Raw genomic sequence first — 16,765 nt, forward strand, 5'->3', positions numbered from 1 at the left:
TAATAGCCAGAGACATGGCCTCATCTAGACTGCGGCGTACTGGATACCCTACCAGTATATCCTTGATCTTATTTGACAGACCACAATGGAACTGGTTCTTTAAAACAGGGTCATTCCACTGAGTTTCTGCTGCCCACCTTCGAAACCCAGCACAATAATCCTCGACAGGGGAGTCTCCCTGTCGCAAACGTCTGATATTTCCCTCAGCCACTGATATCTTATCTGGGTCATCATAGATAAGACCCAATGCAGCAAAAAAGGTATCAACTGAGGCCAAGACCTCAGACGTTGAAGGCAAGGAAAAAGCCCATGCCTGCGGTGCCCCCTGCAGTCTGGACATGACAACGCCCACCCTCTGGGCGTCGTCCCCTGAAGACACTGGACGCAGTCTAAAATAGAGCTTACAGGCATCCCGAAAAGATCTGAATTTCTGCCTATCACCAGAAAAATGATCGGGAAGCTCAATCTTTGGTTCTTTGCTCGGAACCTGCAGTGCAAGTTGTCACCGTTTTACCTCTGTGACCTCAGCAGCCAGCGCTCCAAGCTGGTGCGACAAAACCTCAAGGAGATTCATAATACACACATAGAATCTATGAGTAAGTAAGGGCAGGTCAATCTGTTGTGTCCTTACCGGACATGCAATATACAAAAACAAAAGGAAAGCACAACTGTGCAACGTAAATACAAAACTAAGGGAACTCCTTACCCTGCAAACCCCCAACTCGGGAGGGGGCCCTGCCTACTCGGCGGGCCGATCGCTTCTGACAGGTGCGGAGCCACAACGCTTGCCTGGGCCACTAAGTATTCCCTACCAGGGAGCCTTGATACAAAAAAGGGAACAGAACACCATAAAAGCAAAGATAGTAGGTTGACCTGGCCCTAACTAAGCAAGCGGCCCAGCGGTCTTTGGATCTTGGCCCTAGCTGATCCAAGGAGCCATGCACCAGAACAGGACACATTCAAATGCCACATAACAGGGACTGAACAACAGGACACACAGAACCAGTATACACAGCATACAGTAGCCACAATGCAAACACTAATAGCAGATCATAAGCTGAATATAAATGTGAGGCGTTAGTTTGTACGTTGGCCAATAAACTTAAGCTGCACAGATCAAACAGCAAGCTGCAACAAAACACAGATAGCAGACTTCAACAGGCAAGGATTCATGAGTGCTCACCCTGAACACCATACAGAGACTGACCAGGAGCTGGGTTTATATGGGAGCAAAGACCCAGGAGATTGGCTAGCAGGAAGTACCACACCCAGCCAGCTCAATCAATTAACCCTGTTAGGGCTGTGCTGCTAGGAAGCTTAGAACTACAGACCCCAGCAGCACACGTAGCAAATAGTATGTGATACAATAGTTTGTGTTTGTTTTTAACCTCCTAGATTTCAATTTTTAATCTATCCTAGAAGCAGCAAGACTTAGAGAAGAGTGAGCCAGTCAGTAAGACCTACAAGGAAGACTGAGAGCTTGAAAAAGTGAGTACAGATGACTTTAGAGCTGTGTTTCTCCTACTTAGCCTTCATATAATATTGCCTATGTACAAGAATCCAACTATTAAAAAACTGCTCCTATATACAAAAAATATAACTACTATAATAAGGCTCCTATGTACAAGAATATAACAACTATAATACTGATCCTTTGCACACGAACACAACTACTGTAAAACTGTCCCTATGTACAACAATTAAACCACTACAATAGTGCTCTTTTATACAAGAATATGGCTACTATAAATCTGCTCCATATATTCAACAACATAACTAGTATAATACTGATCCCTATGTACAAAAATATAACTACTATAATACAGCCTCCTATATAAAAGAATATAACTACTATAATACTGCTCCCTATGAGCAATAATATTCCTACTACAATATTGCTCCTATATACAAAAATATAACTACCATAATACTGCTCCCTATGAACAATAATATTCCTACTACAATATTGCTCCTATGTACAAAAATATAACTACTATAATGCTGCTCCTATGTACAAGAATTTAACTACTTTAATACTGCCCCCATGTACAAGAATATAACTACTATAATACTGCCCCCTATGTACAAGAATATAACTACTATAATACTGCCCCTATGTACCAGAATATAACTACTATAATACTGCCCCTATGAGCAATAATATTCCTACTACAATATTGCTCCTATGTACAAAAATATAACTACTATAATACTGCCCCTATGTACAAGAATATAACTACTATATTACTGCCCCTATGAACAATAATATTCCTACTACAATATTGCTCCTATGTACAAAAATATAACTACTATAATACTGCTCCTATGTACAAGAATTTAACTACTATAATACTGCCCCCATGTACAAGAATATAACTACTATAATACTGCCCCCTATGTACAAGAATATAACTACTATAATACTGCCCCTATGTACCAGAATATAACTACTATAATACTGCCCCTATGAGCAATAATATTCCTACTACAATATTGCTCCTATGTACAAAAATATAACTACTATAATACTGCCCCTATGTACAAGAATATAACTACTATATTACTGCCCCTATGCACAATAATATTCCTACTACAATATGGCTCCTATGTACAAAAATATAACTACTATAATACTGCCTCATATATACAAGATTATAACTACTATAATACTGCTCCTATGTACAAGAATGTAACTACTATAATACCGCCCCCTATATACAATAATATATCTACTATAACACTGTCTCATATGTACAATAATATAACTGCTATTATACTGCCTCCTATGTACTAGAGTATAACTACTATATTTCTGCTCCTATGTACAAGAATATAATGACTATAATACTGCTCCTATGAACAAGAATATAATTACTATAATGCTGCCCTCTATATACAATAATATAACTACTATAATACTGTCTCCTATGTACAAGAATATAACTACTATAATACTACCCCCTATGTGCAATCATATAACTACAATAATACTGCCCCTATAAACAAGAATATAACTACTATAATACTGCCCTCTATGTACAAAAATATAGCTACTATAATACTGCACCCTATGTACAAGAATATAACAACTATAATACTGCCTCCCATGTGCAAGAATATAACTACTATAATACTACCCCCTGTGTACAAGAATGTACATACTATAATACTGCCCCCTATGTACAAGAATATAACTACTATAATACTAACCCCTATGTGAAAGAATATAATTACTATAATACTGCTCCTGTGTACAAGAATATAACTACTATAATACTGATCCTTTGCACAAGAACACAACTATTGTAAAACTGCCCCTATGTACAACAATTGAACCACTATGTTAGTGCTCTTTTATTCAAGAATATAACTACTATAAATCTGCCCCATATATATAACAATATAACTACTATAATACTGCTCCTATGTACAAGAATATAACTACTATAATACTGACCCCTATGAAAAAGAATAATACTCCTATAATATTGCTCACTATTTATGAGAATAAAACTATTATAATACTGCCTATGTACAAGAATCCAACTATTAAAAAACTGCTCCTATATACAAAAAATATAACTACTATAATAAGGCTCCTATGTACAAGAATATAACAACTATAATACTGATCCTTTGCACACGAACACAACTACTGTAAAACTGTCCCTATGTACAACAATTAAACCACTACAATAGTGCTCTTTTATACAAGAATATGGCTACTATAAATCTGCTCCATATATTCAACAACATAACTAGTATAATACTGATCCCTATGTACAAAAATATAACTACTATAATACAACCTCCTATATAAAAGAATATAACTACTATAATACTGCTCCCTATGAGGAATAATATTCCTACTACAATATTGCTCCTATGTACAAAAATATAACTACCATAATACTGCTCCCTATGAACAATAATATTCCTACTACAATATTGCTCCTATGTACAAAAATATAACTACTATAATACTGCTCCTATGTACAAGAATTTAACTACTATAATACTGCCCCCTATGTACAAGAATATAACTACTATAATACTGCCCCTATGTACAAGAATATAACTACTATAATACTGCCCCTATGCACAATAATATTCCTACTACAATATGGCTCCTATGTACAAAAATATAACTACTATAATACTGCCTCATATATACAAGATTATAACTACTATAATACTGCTCCCTATGTACAAGAATATAACTACTATAATACTGCCCCTATGTACAAGAATATAACTACTATAATACTGCTCCTATGTACAAGAATGTAACTACTATAATACCGCCCCCTATATACAATAATATATCTACTATAATACTGTCTCATATGTACAATAATATAACTGCTATTATACTGCCTTCTATGTACAAGAATGTAACTACTATAATACTGCTCCTATGTACAAGAATATAATGACTATAATACTGCTTCTATGAACAAGAATATAATTACTATAATACTGCCCCCTATATACAATAATATAACTCCTATAATACTGTCTCCTATGTACAAGAATATAACTACTATAATACTACCCCCTATGTGCAATCATATAACTACAATAATACTGCCCCTATAAACAAGAATATAACTACTATAATACTGCCCTCTATGTACAAAAATATAGCTACTATAATACTGCACCCTATGTACAAGAATATAACAACTATAATACTGCCTCCCATGTGCAAGAATATTACTAGTATAATACTACCCCTAAGTACAAGAATATAACTACTATAATACTACCACCTGTGTACAAGAATGTAAATACTATAATACTGCCCCCTATGTACAAGAATATAACTACTATAATACTAACCCCTATGTGAAAGAATATAATTACTATGATACTGCTCCTGTGTACAAGAATATAACTACTATAATACTGATCCTTTGCACAAGAACACAACTATTGTAAAACTGCCCCTATGTACAACAATTGAACCACTATGTTAGTGCTCTTTTATTCAAGAATATAACTACTATAAATCTGCCCCATATATATAACAATATAACTACTATAATACTGCTCCTATGTACAAGAATATAGCTACCATAATACTGCATCCTGTGTACAAGAATATAACTACTATAATACTGGCCCCTATGTACAAGATTATAACTACTATAATACTGCCCCTATGTACCAGAATATAACTACTATAATACTGCTCCTATGTACAAGAATATAATTACTATAATACTGCATCCTGTGTACAAGAATATAACTACTATAATACTGCCCCCTATGTACAAGAATATAACTACTATAAATCTGCCCCCTATGTACAAGAATATAACTACTATAATACTACCCCCTATGTGCAAGAATATAACTACTATAACACTGCTCCTATGTAGAATAATATAACTACTATAGTACTGATCCTTTGCACAAGAACACAACTATTGTAAAACTGCCCCTATGTACAGCAATTAGTGTACACCATATTAGTGCTCTTTTATTCAAGAATATAACTACTATAAATCTGCCCCATATATGCAAGAATATAACTACTATAATACTGCCCCCTTTGTACAAGAATATAAGTAGTATAATACTGCACCCTATGTACAAGAGTATAACTACTATAATACTGTCCCCTATGTCCAAGAATATAACTACTGTAATACTCCCCTCTATGTACAAGAATATAACTACTATAATACTTCTCCTATGTGCAAGAATATAACTAGTATAATACTGCCTCCCATGTACAAGAATATAACTACTATAATACCGCTCCTATGTACAAGAATATTACTACTATAAAACTGCTCCCTATGTACCAGAATATAACTACTATAATACTGCCCCCTATGTACAAGAATATAACTACTATAATACTGCCCCCTATGTACAAGAATATAACTACTATAATACGTCCCTCTATGTACAAGAATATAACTACTATAATACTGCTCCTATGTACAAGAATATAACTACTATAATACTGTCCCCTATATACAAGAATATAACTACTATAATACTTTTCCCATATACAAGAATATAACTACTATAATACTGCCCTCTATGTATAAGAATATAACTACTATAACACTGCCCCCTATGTACTAGAATATAACTAATATAATACTTCCCTCTATGTACAAGAATATAACTACTATAATACTGCCCCCTTTGTACAAGAATATAACTACGATAATACTTCTCCTATGTGCAAGAATATAGCTAATATAATTCTGTCCCCTATATACAAGAATATAACTACTATAATACTCCCCTCTATGTACAAGAATATAACTACTATAATACTGCCACCTATGTACAAGAATATAACTACTATAATACTGCTCCTATGTACAAGAATATAACTACTATAATACTGCTCCCTATGTACAAGAATATAACTACTATAATACTGCTCCTATGTACAAGAATATAACTACTATAATACTTCTCCTATGTACAATAATATAACTACTATAATACTGTCCCCTATGTACAAGAATATAACTACTGTAATACTCCCCTCTATGTACAAGAATATAACTACTATAATACTGCTCCTATGTACAAGAATATAACTACTATAATACTTCTCCTATGTACAATAATATAACTACTATAATACTGCCCCCTATGTACAAGAATATAACTACTATAATACTGCTCCCCATGTACAAGAATATAACTACTATAATACTGCCCCTATGTACAAGAATATAACTACTATAATACTTCTCCCATATACAAGAATATAACTACTATAATACTGCCTCCTATGTACAAGAATATAACTACTATAATACTCCTCCTATGTACAAGAATATAACTACTATAATACTGCCCTCTATGTACAAGAATATAACTACTATAATTCTGCCCCCTATGTACAAGAATATAACTACTATAATACTGCCCCTATGTACAAGAATATAACTACTATAATACTGCCCCCTATGTACAAGAATATAACTACTATAATACTTCTCCTATGTACAAGAATATAACTACTATAATACGTCCCTCTATGTACAAGAATATAACTACTATAATACTGCCCCCTATGTACAAGAATATAACTACTATAATAATGCTTCAATGTACAAGAATATAACTACTATAATACTGTCCACTATGTATAAGAATATAACTACTATAATACTGTCCCTATGTACAAGAATATAACTACTATAATACTGCCTCCTATATACAAGAATATAACTACTATAATACTGCCCCCTATGTACAAGAATATAACTACTATAATACTGCCCCTATGTACAAGAATATAACTACTATAATACTGCCCTCTATGTACAAGAATATAACTACTATAATACTGCTCCCTATGTACAAGAATATAACTACGATAATACTTCTCCTATGTGCAAGAATATAGCTAATATAATTCTGTCCCCTATATACAAGAATATAACTACTATAATACTGCCTCCTATGTACAAGAATATAACTACTATAATACTGCCCCTCATGTACAAGAATATAATTAGTATAATGGTTAGGTATAAGAATATAACAATGATAACTGCTACAATGACTCATTAACAGGAGTGACGGGGCAGGTCATGTGATGGAGAATATGCTACTTATGATTGATGTCTCTTCCTGCTTTCTGTATTAAGATCTTTTTTTTTCTTTTTATTCTCAGACATGGCACCCTTCTGGATTCTGCAGATTTGCATATTGGGTGCATTACTTTATGGTAAGATTTAAAATGGCAATTAAGAAATGCTTAATAAATATATATGGCCATATTCCTGGTTCGTAACCAGGCAACTGTATATTCATCAAGGCTAGCGATCATCAATCCCTCCCCTTGGTTTTACCCAGTATAAAGTGGATCAAAGTGAAGAAAAGGTCACATGCACCCCAAGATGATACAAAGAAAAACGCCAACAACACTTCATAGAGTTCCAACAACAGAAAATCACAAGTATAGATTAATAAATAATTTGACGCAAAACCTCATAATCGTAATGGGATAAATGGAAATCACAAAAGTTATGTAATTTCCATATCACCAGTCACTTGCAGGCTCTGCCGGCTATTGTTGAGAAACCATGAATGCTAGTGATAACCACCAGCACTCGTGTTATAGAAGACTAAAAGGCCAAAATATTAAAATGTTGCTCCACTTATCCTGCTTGTTGAACACCGTAAATTAAAAAAATATACAATGCAGGAACTGCAGGCTCTCTGGGCATCGTCTCACAATTGAGTAAAAGGGAGTTTAATACAATGCATTCTGAAAGTCTGCAGGCCTTTTCACTTTTTTACATTTTGTTATGTTGTGCAAATAAAAAGAAAAATCCAGTTTATCCGCATCATTCTACACTCAATACACAATAATGACAAAATGACAACAGAATGTTAGAATTTTTTGTAATTTTTTATATATAAAAATGAACATTGACATTAATATTCACTTACCCTTTTGCTTGATACTTACAATTTAGCTGTAAGAGCTTCTTATTCCTCTTGATCTTTGAGATTTTTCTACACCTTTTTTGAAGTCCACATGTGCTAAATTCAGTTAAATGGACATAGTGTACCCCCCCACACACACACACACCCACACACACACACTTATACAAAGCCTCACAGCTCACAATGCATATCAGAACAAAACAAAGCCAAGAGAAGGAAAAAACTGCCTGTAGAGCTCTCAGACAGGATTGTGTGGAGGCACAGATCTGGAGAAGCTGCAAAACATTTCTGCTCTATTGAAAGTTCTCAATAGAACAGTGGCCTCCATAACGGTTTCTAAAGCTGACCAAACCACCAACCTAAGTAATCAGGGGAGAAGGGCCTTAATAAGAGAGGTGACCAAGAATGCAATGGTCACTCTGACAGAGCTCCAAACATCTTGGGTAATTTGGGAGAAGGTTCCAAAAGGCAGCAATCTGGGCTTACTGTAAGTAAGTAACTATAAAGAAGCCTCTCCTTGGTAAAAGTTGTATGAAAGCTGTCTTTTACACAAAAAAAAGGAAAATAAAAACATCTCAAGGACTCTCAGACTGAGAGAAACAAGATTGTCTGGTATGATGGCACCCAGATTGCACTTTTTGTCTTCAAGTGTAAATGCAATATCTAGAGGAAAACAGACACCGCTCATTGCCTGCTCAATACCATCCCTACAGTGAAGCCTGGTGGTGGAGTATCATGTGAGGGAGTAGAGACCGGTCAGAGTGGACGGAAACCAGTCATCGCTGATCGCCTCCCAAAACCATCCCTACAGGGAGGCCTGGTGGTGGAGCATTACGCTTGGGAAGGTGAGACCGGTCAGGGTGGATGGAAAGCTGAATGGCTCAAAGTACAGAGATAATGACAACTGATCCAGAGCGCATGGGACCTTAGACTGGACAGAAGGTTCGCCTTCCAACAAAATAATGACCGTAAGCACACAGACAGGATAACACAGTAGTAACATAGGAAAACTGGGTAAATGTCCTTGAGTGGCCCAGCCAGAGGCCTGACCTATACCCAATTGCACATCTCAGGTACCAAAGAAAGGTACAGCTCAAACTATAAAAACAAGCCTCCACATGGGCCCATGGATGGGGACATAAAATAGTTATGGGAATCAGGATATGTTTTCTTTTTAAGTAATACACTTACTAGATAAATATGGTATCACTGTATTCATACTCATCTGCAGGATAAAATGAACATTTGAGTTTTAGTGCATCATGAATGCTATAAAAACAAAACTCTTCAAATTGGGACAATTGAAATTTTTTCATATCATTCCAATTTTAGGTTTTTCAGGACAGTTTACTGTAAGTAAATGGAACTGTTAAAAAATGCAACTCGCACCACAAAAATTAAGCTCTCTTACAGCTCTGTCACCATAAATGTCCAAAAACGCAAAGCTCCAGGAGGGCAGAGATAAAAAATGGAAATAAAAAAGTGCAAAACCTCTGGACACGAAAGGGTCTCTGGAAAATGTTGACACTGTTGATATAATTCTTGCTTTGTCTCTCAGATGCCGCTGGTCAATATGTACTCTGCCCAGGTAACTACACGAGAAATGTCTATTAATGATCAAGGCTTTATGTCAGTAAATGAGGACACTGTGAGACCCGGCGAGCTGGAATACGCTGCTACATACGGACCTTTACCTCAGCTGTACGGAAAAGCCTAATCATTATCCAGGATGAGAAATCCACATCCTGGGGGGTAAATGTCGTATTACACTGGGGGTCAACGGGCGACATCTGTAACTGTACAGGTACATATAGCCGGTATAGACATACAGTTGGATATGTATGGGGGTCCATACACGGCACATGGACACATAGAATGGCTCCAGGATGAACATCCACTGTAAGACGGGGCACATGGGGGCTACATGGGGTACGTGACACCATTCTGTGTGCCCTTCCACCATCTGGTCACAGATATGATTGTCTGGGTCTGGTTGCAGCATCACGTAGGAGCAGCCGGAGGAAATACTAATGGTGTACAACATAGTCATTAGAGATGAGCGAGCATGCTCGGTTAAGGCAGTCACTCGAGCGAGCATCGCTCTTCTCGAGTAACTGCATACTCGTCCAAGCAAATACGAGCAGGGGGGAGAGTGAGAGAAATCTCTTGGTCTATCTCTCCCCCCGCAACCCCCTGCTCACCCCCGCTGCCCCCCCCCCCCCCACCACCACCACCACATTTGCTTGGAGGAGTATGTAGTTACTTGAGAAGAGCGATGCTCACTCGAGTAACTGCCTTAACTGAGCGTGCTTGCTTATCTCTAATAGTCATCTCTGAGACCCTCACATGTGCACAGAATGGGGTTCTCTGTACAGTGTAGCACTTCAGAAAGGATTGCATCCGAAATAATGTTTAATGGGTGGAAGATAATCCTGATTGTTAATGTTATTGCGTGGTGGCTTCAGCTCCGAACTTGTGAACATCCAACAATACCATTTCTTCTAGTTACAGCACGTATCTCACTGACCCATCATCCTGATTTTCCGCTAAATATGGGTAAGTTTATTCTGCAGCATCTTTCTCATTTGTTGACCTAAAGGTACTAAAATCTACCAGCTTTCTGGTGAAAATTGCACCACAAAAAACTTGTTACATGATTTGCACCATATTTCCTAGCTGGTAAACCCAGCCCGGGTTTAATTTCATACAGATGTTTACGTGTTGTTTGCATGATACATTTTATGATTCAAGGTTAACAGAGGAATACAATATGTATGCATATAGAGTAGCAGTAGCTTCTCCCCAGGCTGCATGTATCCATGTTCCTCTGCAGAATGTGCCACCCCTCCCACTCTCCTCATTTAGGACCTCAAGAATGCTTGTGCCACATTTCACGTTTGTACGACACCGGGAAGTTACATTGCATAAATGTGCACTGACTTTTGCACTTAGCATTCAATAATCCAGTTGTGATCCCTTCACTTTTCCCATTTAGGACCTAAAGAATGATCGTGGTGAATTTCATGCTTGTACGACACCAGGAAGTTGCATTACATTGGGGTGCACTTACTTTTGCACTTAGCACTGAATAATCATGTTGTGACCCCTTTACTTTTTTAATTTAGTACCTAAAGATTGGTTGTGCCAAATTTCATGTTTGTACAACACAGGGAAATTAGAGAATTAGTGGAGAGTCAGTCAGTCACTGGGGGCTTTCACCTCTATATATGGGGTCGTGGTTAGAGATGAGCGAACGTACTCGGATAAGCATTACTCGTCTGAGTAATGTGCTTTATCCGAGTATCGCTGTGCTCGGCTCTAAAGATTCGGGGAGCGCTGCGGAGCGGGGAGCTGCAGGGGAGAGCCGGGAGGAATGGAGGGGAGATCTTTCTCTCCTTCTCTCCCGCCCGCTCTCCCCTGCTCCCCGCCGCAACTCACCTGTCAGCAGCGGCGCTCCCCGAATCTTTAGAGCCAAGCACAGCGATACTCGGATAAAGCACATTACTCGGACGAGTAGTGCTTATCCGAGTACGTTCGCTCATCTCTAGTCGTGGTCTAAATTGCTCCAAAAGTTTAGTACAATTTTTAAGCCAACTAATAGGTGATATAAACTTAGACCCGACATTCTTAATATTCATCAGTTTTGGTTTTTGGACTTGCCTTGTCTCTTTATTACTTTGTCCTTCAGCTCCTGGGGGGTCTGTTACCCGAATCATATAGTAAATAACATCTACACCTCATAATGAGCCAAAATGTAACAAATCATAAAGAAAAACCTGGAAACTATCACTGGCTACTTTTGTAGACGATGATGATGATAATGATGATGAGTCACCATCTAGTCCACATATGTAGTTGATGGAACATTATTACATCAGATGCTGATTAAGAGATGTGAAGAAAGGTAACAGATATTACCCCCCGCCAGGCGCTGCGCCGCTCCAACTACTAACCTCATCATTTGTATCTGGCAGAGGGTTGGTTTAAAGATGAGTTAGGCGAAACGACTGATGAAGAATGGAAAGTTTTTTGTAGTACTATGAATTACTACTTAAAGGGCCGGATAAACGGGTAAGTGACACTCTAGTCATATGTGATTGCTGACTAAGATAGAAAACCCCATGCAGACTCCTGGCTGGTATTATGGGGTGTAGGTGTAGCAGAGCTCCGTTAGACTTCCCATTTTTCCTTCTGCATGTGATGATGGCTCTTCTAATACATTTACATGGGGTCTGATATAAACATCCCAGAGAGCAGATGGTCATCCGTAATATCACAGTGTGCTGTGTCAGATGACAAACTAAGCTCTGCTGCATCATCCAAAATGTATATATATATATATATATATATATATATATATATATATATATATGTTGCGGCAATGCCTGCGGGGGGGGGGGGGGGGTGTTGCATCGGCAAAGATACAGCGGCTCACTCAATCCATATAAAAGTCCAAATAACTTTAGCTTCTTAAATTTTCAGCAATAAAGAAGGATCTCTCTCTCTCTCCCTCTCTCTCCCTCTCTCCCCCTCCCCCTCCCCCTCCCTCTCTCTCCCTCTCTCTCTCTCTTTATCCCTTTCTATCCCTCTCTATCTCTCTCTCTATTCCTCTCCCTCTCTCTCTCCCTCCCCCCTCTTTCTCCCTCTCCCTCTTTATCCCTATCTATCCCTCTCCCTCTTTCTCCCTTTCTATCCCTCTCCCTGCTTATCCCTCTTATATCCTCTCTATCCCTCTCTATCGCTCTCCCTCTCTATCTCTCTCTCTCCCTCTCTATCCCTCTCCCTCTTTCTCCCTTTCTATCCCTCTCCCTGCTTATCCCTCTTATATCCTCTCTATCCCTCTCTATCGCTCTCCCTCTCTATCTCTCTCTCTCCCTCTCTATCCCTCTCTCTCTTTCTCCCTCTCTATCTCTCTCCCTCCATATCCCTCTCCCTCTTTCTCCCTCTCTATCCCTCTCCCTCTTTCTCCCTTTCTATCCCTCTCTCCCTAAAGGACATCTTGTGTATTGCATGCCTAATAGATGGATATCCTACTTAACAAAGTAATGAAAGTAAGAATCGGGCTCTGAATTCACAATATTTTATACCGGAAAATAAGAAATCGCTCAGAAATGAACAAATCTTTATCATAATCTGTTGTTTTTTTCTTCCTTTTACAGAAAAAAAAGTCGTGGAGCCTTTAAAAAAGGGTAATCTTCTGCTATACTCACTAATGATCTAATGCCTGCAATATATTGTATACAGATCATATAGATAATATATAAACTGCATATAAGCTATAACAGATTTGTACATAGACTGTATATACATGATACCTAGTGTAGACTGTATATAGACTCCAAATAGATTGTATAGACTGTATATATATGATACATAGTGTAGATTGTATATAGACTCTACATAGATTGTATAGACTGTATATACATGGTATATAGTGTAGATTGTATATAGACTCTACATAGATTGTATAGACTGTATATACATGATACATAGTGTAGATTGTATATAGACTCTACATAGATTGTATAGACTGTATATACATGGTATATAGTGTAGATTGTATATAGACTCTACATAGATTGTATAGACTGTATATACATGGTATATAGTGTAGATTGTATAGACTGTATATACATGATACATAGTGTAGATTGTATATAGACTCCAAATAGATTGTATAGACTGTATATACATGATACATAGTGCAGATTGTATATAGACTCTACATAGATTGTATAGACTGTATATACATGGTATATAGTGTAGATTGTATATAGACTCTACATAGATTGTATAGACTGTATATACATGGTATATAGTGTAGATTGTATAGACTTTATATACATGATACATAGTGTAGATTGTATATAGACTCTACATAGATTGTACAGACTGTATATACATGATACATAGTGTAGACTGTATATAGATTCTACATAGATTGTATAGACTGTATATACATGATACATAGTGTAGATTGTATATAGACTCTCCATAGATTGTATAGACTGTATATAGATGGTATATAGTGTAGATTGTATATAGACTCTACATAGATTGTATAGACTGTATATACATGATACCTAGTGTAGATTGTATATAGAATCTACATAGATTGTATAGACTGTATATACATGGTATATAGTGTAGACTGTATATAGACTCTACATAGATTGTATAGACTGTATATACATGTATATAGTGTAGATTGTATATAGACTCTACATAGATTGTATAGACTGTATATACATGATACATAGTGTAGACTGTATATAGACTCCAAATAGATTGTATAGACTGTATATACATGGTATATACTGTAGATTGTGTATAGACTCTACATAGATTGTATAGACTGTATATACATGATGCATAGTGTAGATTGTATAGACTGTATATACATGGTATATAGTGTAGATTGTATATAGACTCTACATAGATTGTATAGACTGTATATACATGATACATAGTGTAGACTGTATATAGACTCCAAATAGATTGTATAGACTGTATATACATGATGCATAGTGTAGATTGTATATAGACTCTACATAGATTGTACAGACTGTATATACATGATACATAGTATAGACTGTATATAGACTCTACATAGATTGTACAGACTGTATATACATGGTATATAGTGTAGACTGTATATAGACTCTACATAGATTGTATAGACTGTATATACATGATACATAGTGTAGATTGTATATAGACTCTACATAGATTGTATAGACTGTATATACATGGTATATAGTGTAGCTTGTATATAGACTCTACATAGATTGTATAGACTGTATATACATGATACATAGTGTAGCTTGTATATAGACTCTACATAGATTGTATAGACTGTACACACATAGTATATACTATAGATTGTACACAGAATCCACATAGATAGTATAGACTGTAAATACATGATATGTACTATAAATTGTATACAGACTCTACATAGATTATATATAGACTATACGCGCATGTATCGTGATCCGGAGTGTCCTACAAAGTAGGCAAACAGTGTTAATAAGTTCCTGGTATATCACTATGAGCCTGAAAGGGACATAGGAGGTGCCCCACCTGAAATAGAAGCTGTTATCCTGAAATAGCTATCACAGCTAAGGTAACTGTAAGTGTGCATACACTGGTAGTTGGTAGATGAACATTGGGAGCAGAAGAGGGCAGACACAAAGACAAGAGCAGGAAAGGATATAGTGTGATGAGACAGTGAGTGTGTCATCAGAGGAGATAAAAGGAGTAGAGATGAGCGAGCGTACTCGTCTGAGCTGGATGCTTGTTCGAGAACTAGGGTGTTCGAGATGCTCGTTACTCGAGACGAGCACCACGCGGTACTCGAGTCAATTCCTTTTCCTTCCCTGCATGTTTAGCGCCATTTTCTAGCCAATAGACATGCAGGGAAGGCATTACCACTTCCTCCTGTGACTTTCCAGCCCTATCCCACCCCCCTGCAGTGAGATCAAGGGACCACGGAGTATTTAAAGCGGTCCTGCCCACGGCTCGCCTCAGACACACACTGGGAGAGTATAGGGAAAGTGCTGCTGCTCATTCAGGAATAGTGTTAGTGTAGGATCCTGTGTACAAGCACCCCAACGGTCCTCCTTAGGGCCACATCTGACCGTGTGCATATTACTGTGTGGCTGCTGGGAGTTGTAGTGCTTCCATTTTAGTATTACGCAGCTAGGCCTGTTTGCAAACTTTCATAACATTTTTTTCTGGCTTGAGTTTGCGATAAAATACCGCTCTCACCGTGAAAGTGTACGCAAATAATTCCATACTTATTTATAGCGTTCTCTGTCTGCAGTAAATTAGACGCAGAGCGTTGGGCCACAGCCACTGATAGAGGGAAAGTGATATACACTATGCAGCCTGTATCCACTGTGCCAAAAAAACCAAAAGCTCCTTCGTTGGACTACATCTGACCGTGTGCATTTTACTGGGTGTCTGCTGGGAGTTGTAGTGCTTCCATTTTAGTATTACGCAGCTAGGCCTGTTTGTAGCCTTCTGAAATATTTTTTTCTGGCTGGGGTGTGCTTAAAGTTTTATTAGAAGAAAAGACTGAGGAAGAATGGAAAGATCTTTATAATACTTTGGCATACAACTATAAGGGCCAAGTGAACAAGTAAGCAACACTCTAGTCTTATGTCATTACTTACTAAGATAGAAAACCCCACACCAATTCCTGGCTGGTATTATGGAGTGTAGATGTAGCAGAGTTCATTTACTTGGGGACCTATGGAAATGTCACAGAGAGCAGATTGTCATCCATAATATCACAGTGTGCTGTTTCAGATGACAAACTAAG

At 37.3% G+C, this 16,765-nt stretch overlaps 2 long non-coding RNA genes across 2 annotated transcripts; both read left to right on the forward strand.

The window, feature by feature from the left end:
* The first annotated feature begins 1,393 nt into the window (after nucleotides 1–1,393).
* On the forward strand, nucleotides 1,394–10,030 carry LOC136609097 (uncharacterized). Its single transcript, XR_010790040.1, has 4 exons — nucleotides 1,394–1,488; nucleotides 7,661–7,714; nucleotides 9,153–9,284; nucleotides 9,998–10,030. It is a non-coding gene; the product is annotated as an uncharacterized lncRNA (long non-coding RNA).
* A 912-nt stretch (nucleotides 10,031–10,942) lies between these two features.
* Nucleotides 10,943–13,626, forward strand: LOC136609108 (uncharacterized). The gene is made up of 3 exons (XR_010790041.1): nucleotides 10,943–10,995; nucleotides 12,414–12,510; nucleotides 13,599–13,626. It is a non-coding gene; the product is annotated as an uncharacterized lncRNA (long non-coding RNA).
* The last annotated feature ends 3,139 nt before the right edge of the window (nucleotides 13,627–16,765 follow it).

Source organism: Eleutherodactylus coqui, chromosome 1 (assembly GCF_035609145.1).
Source record: "Eleutherodactylus coqui strain aEleCoq1 chromosome 1, aEleCoq1.hap1, whole genome shotgun sequence".
NCBI classification, from domain to species: Eukaryota; Metazoa; Chordata; class Amphibia; order Anura; family Eleutherodactylidae; genus Eleutherodactylus; species Eleutherodactylus coqui.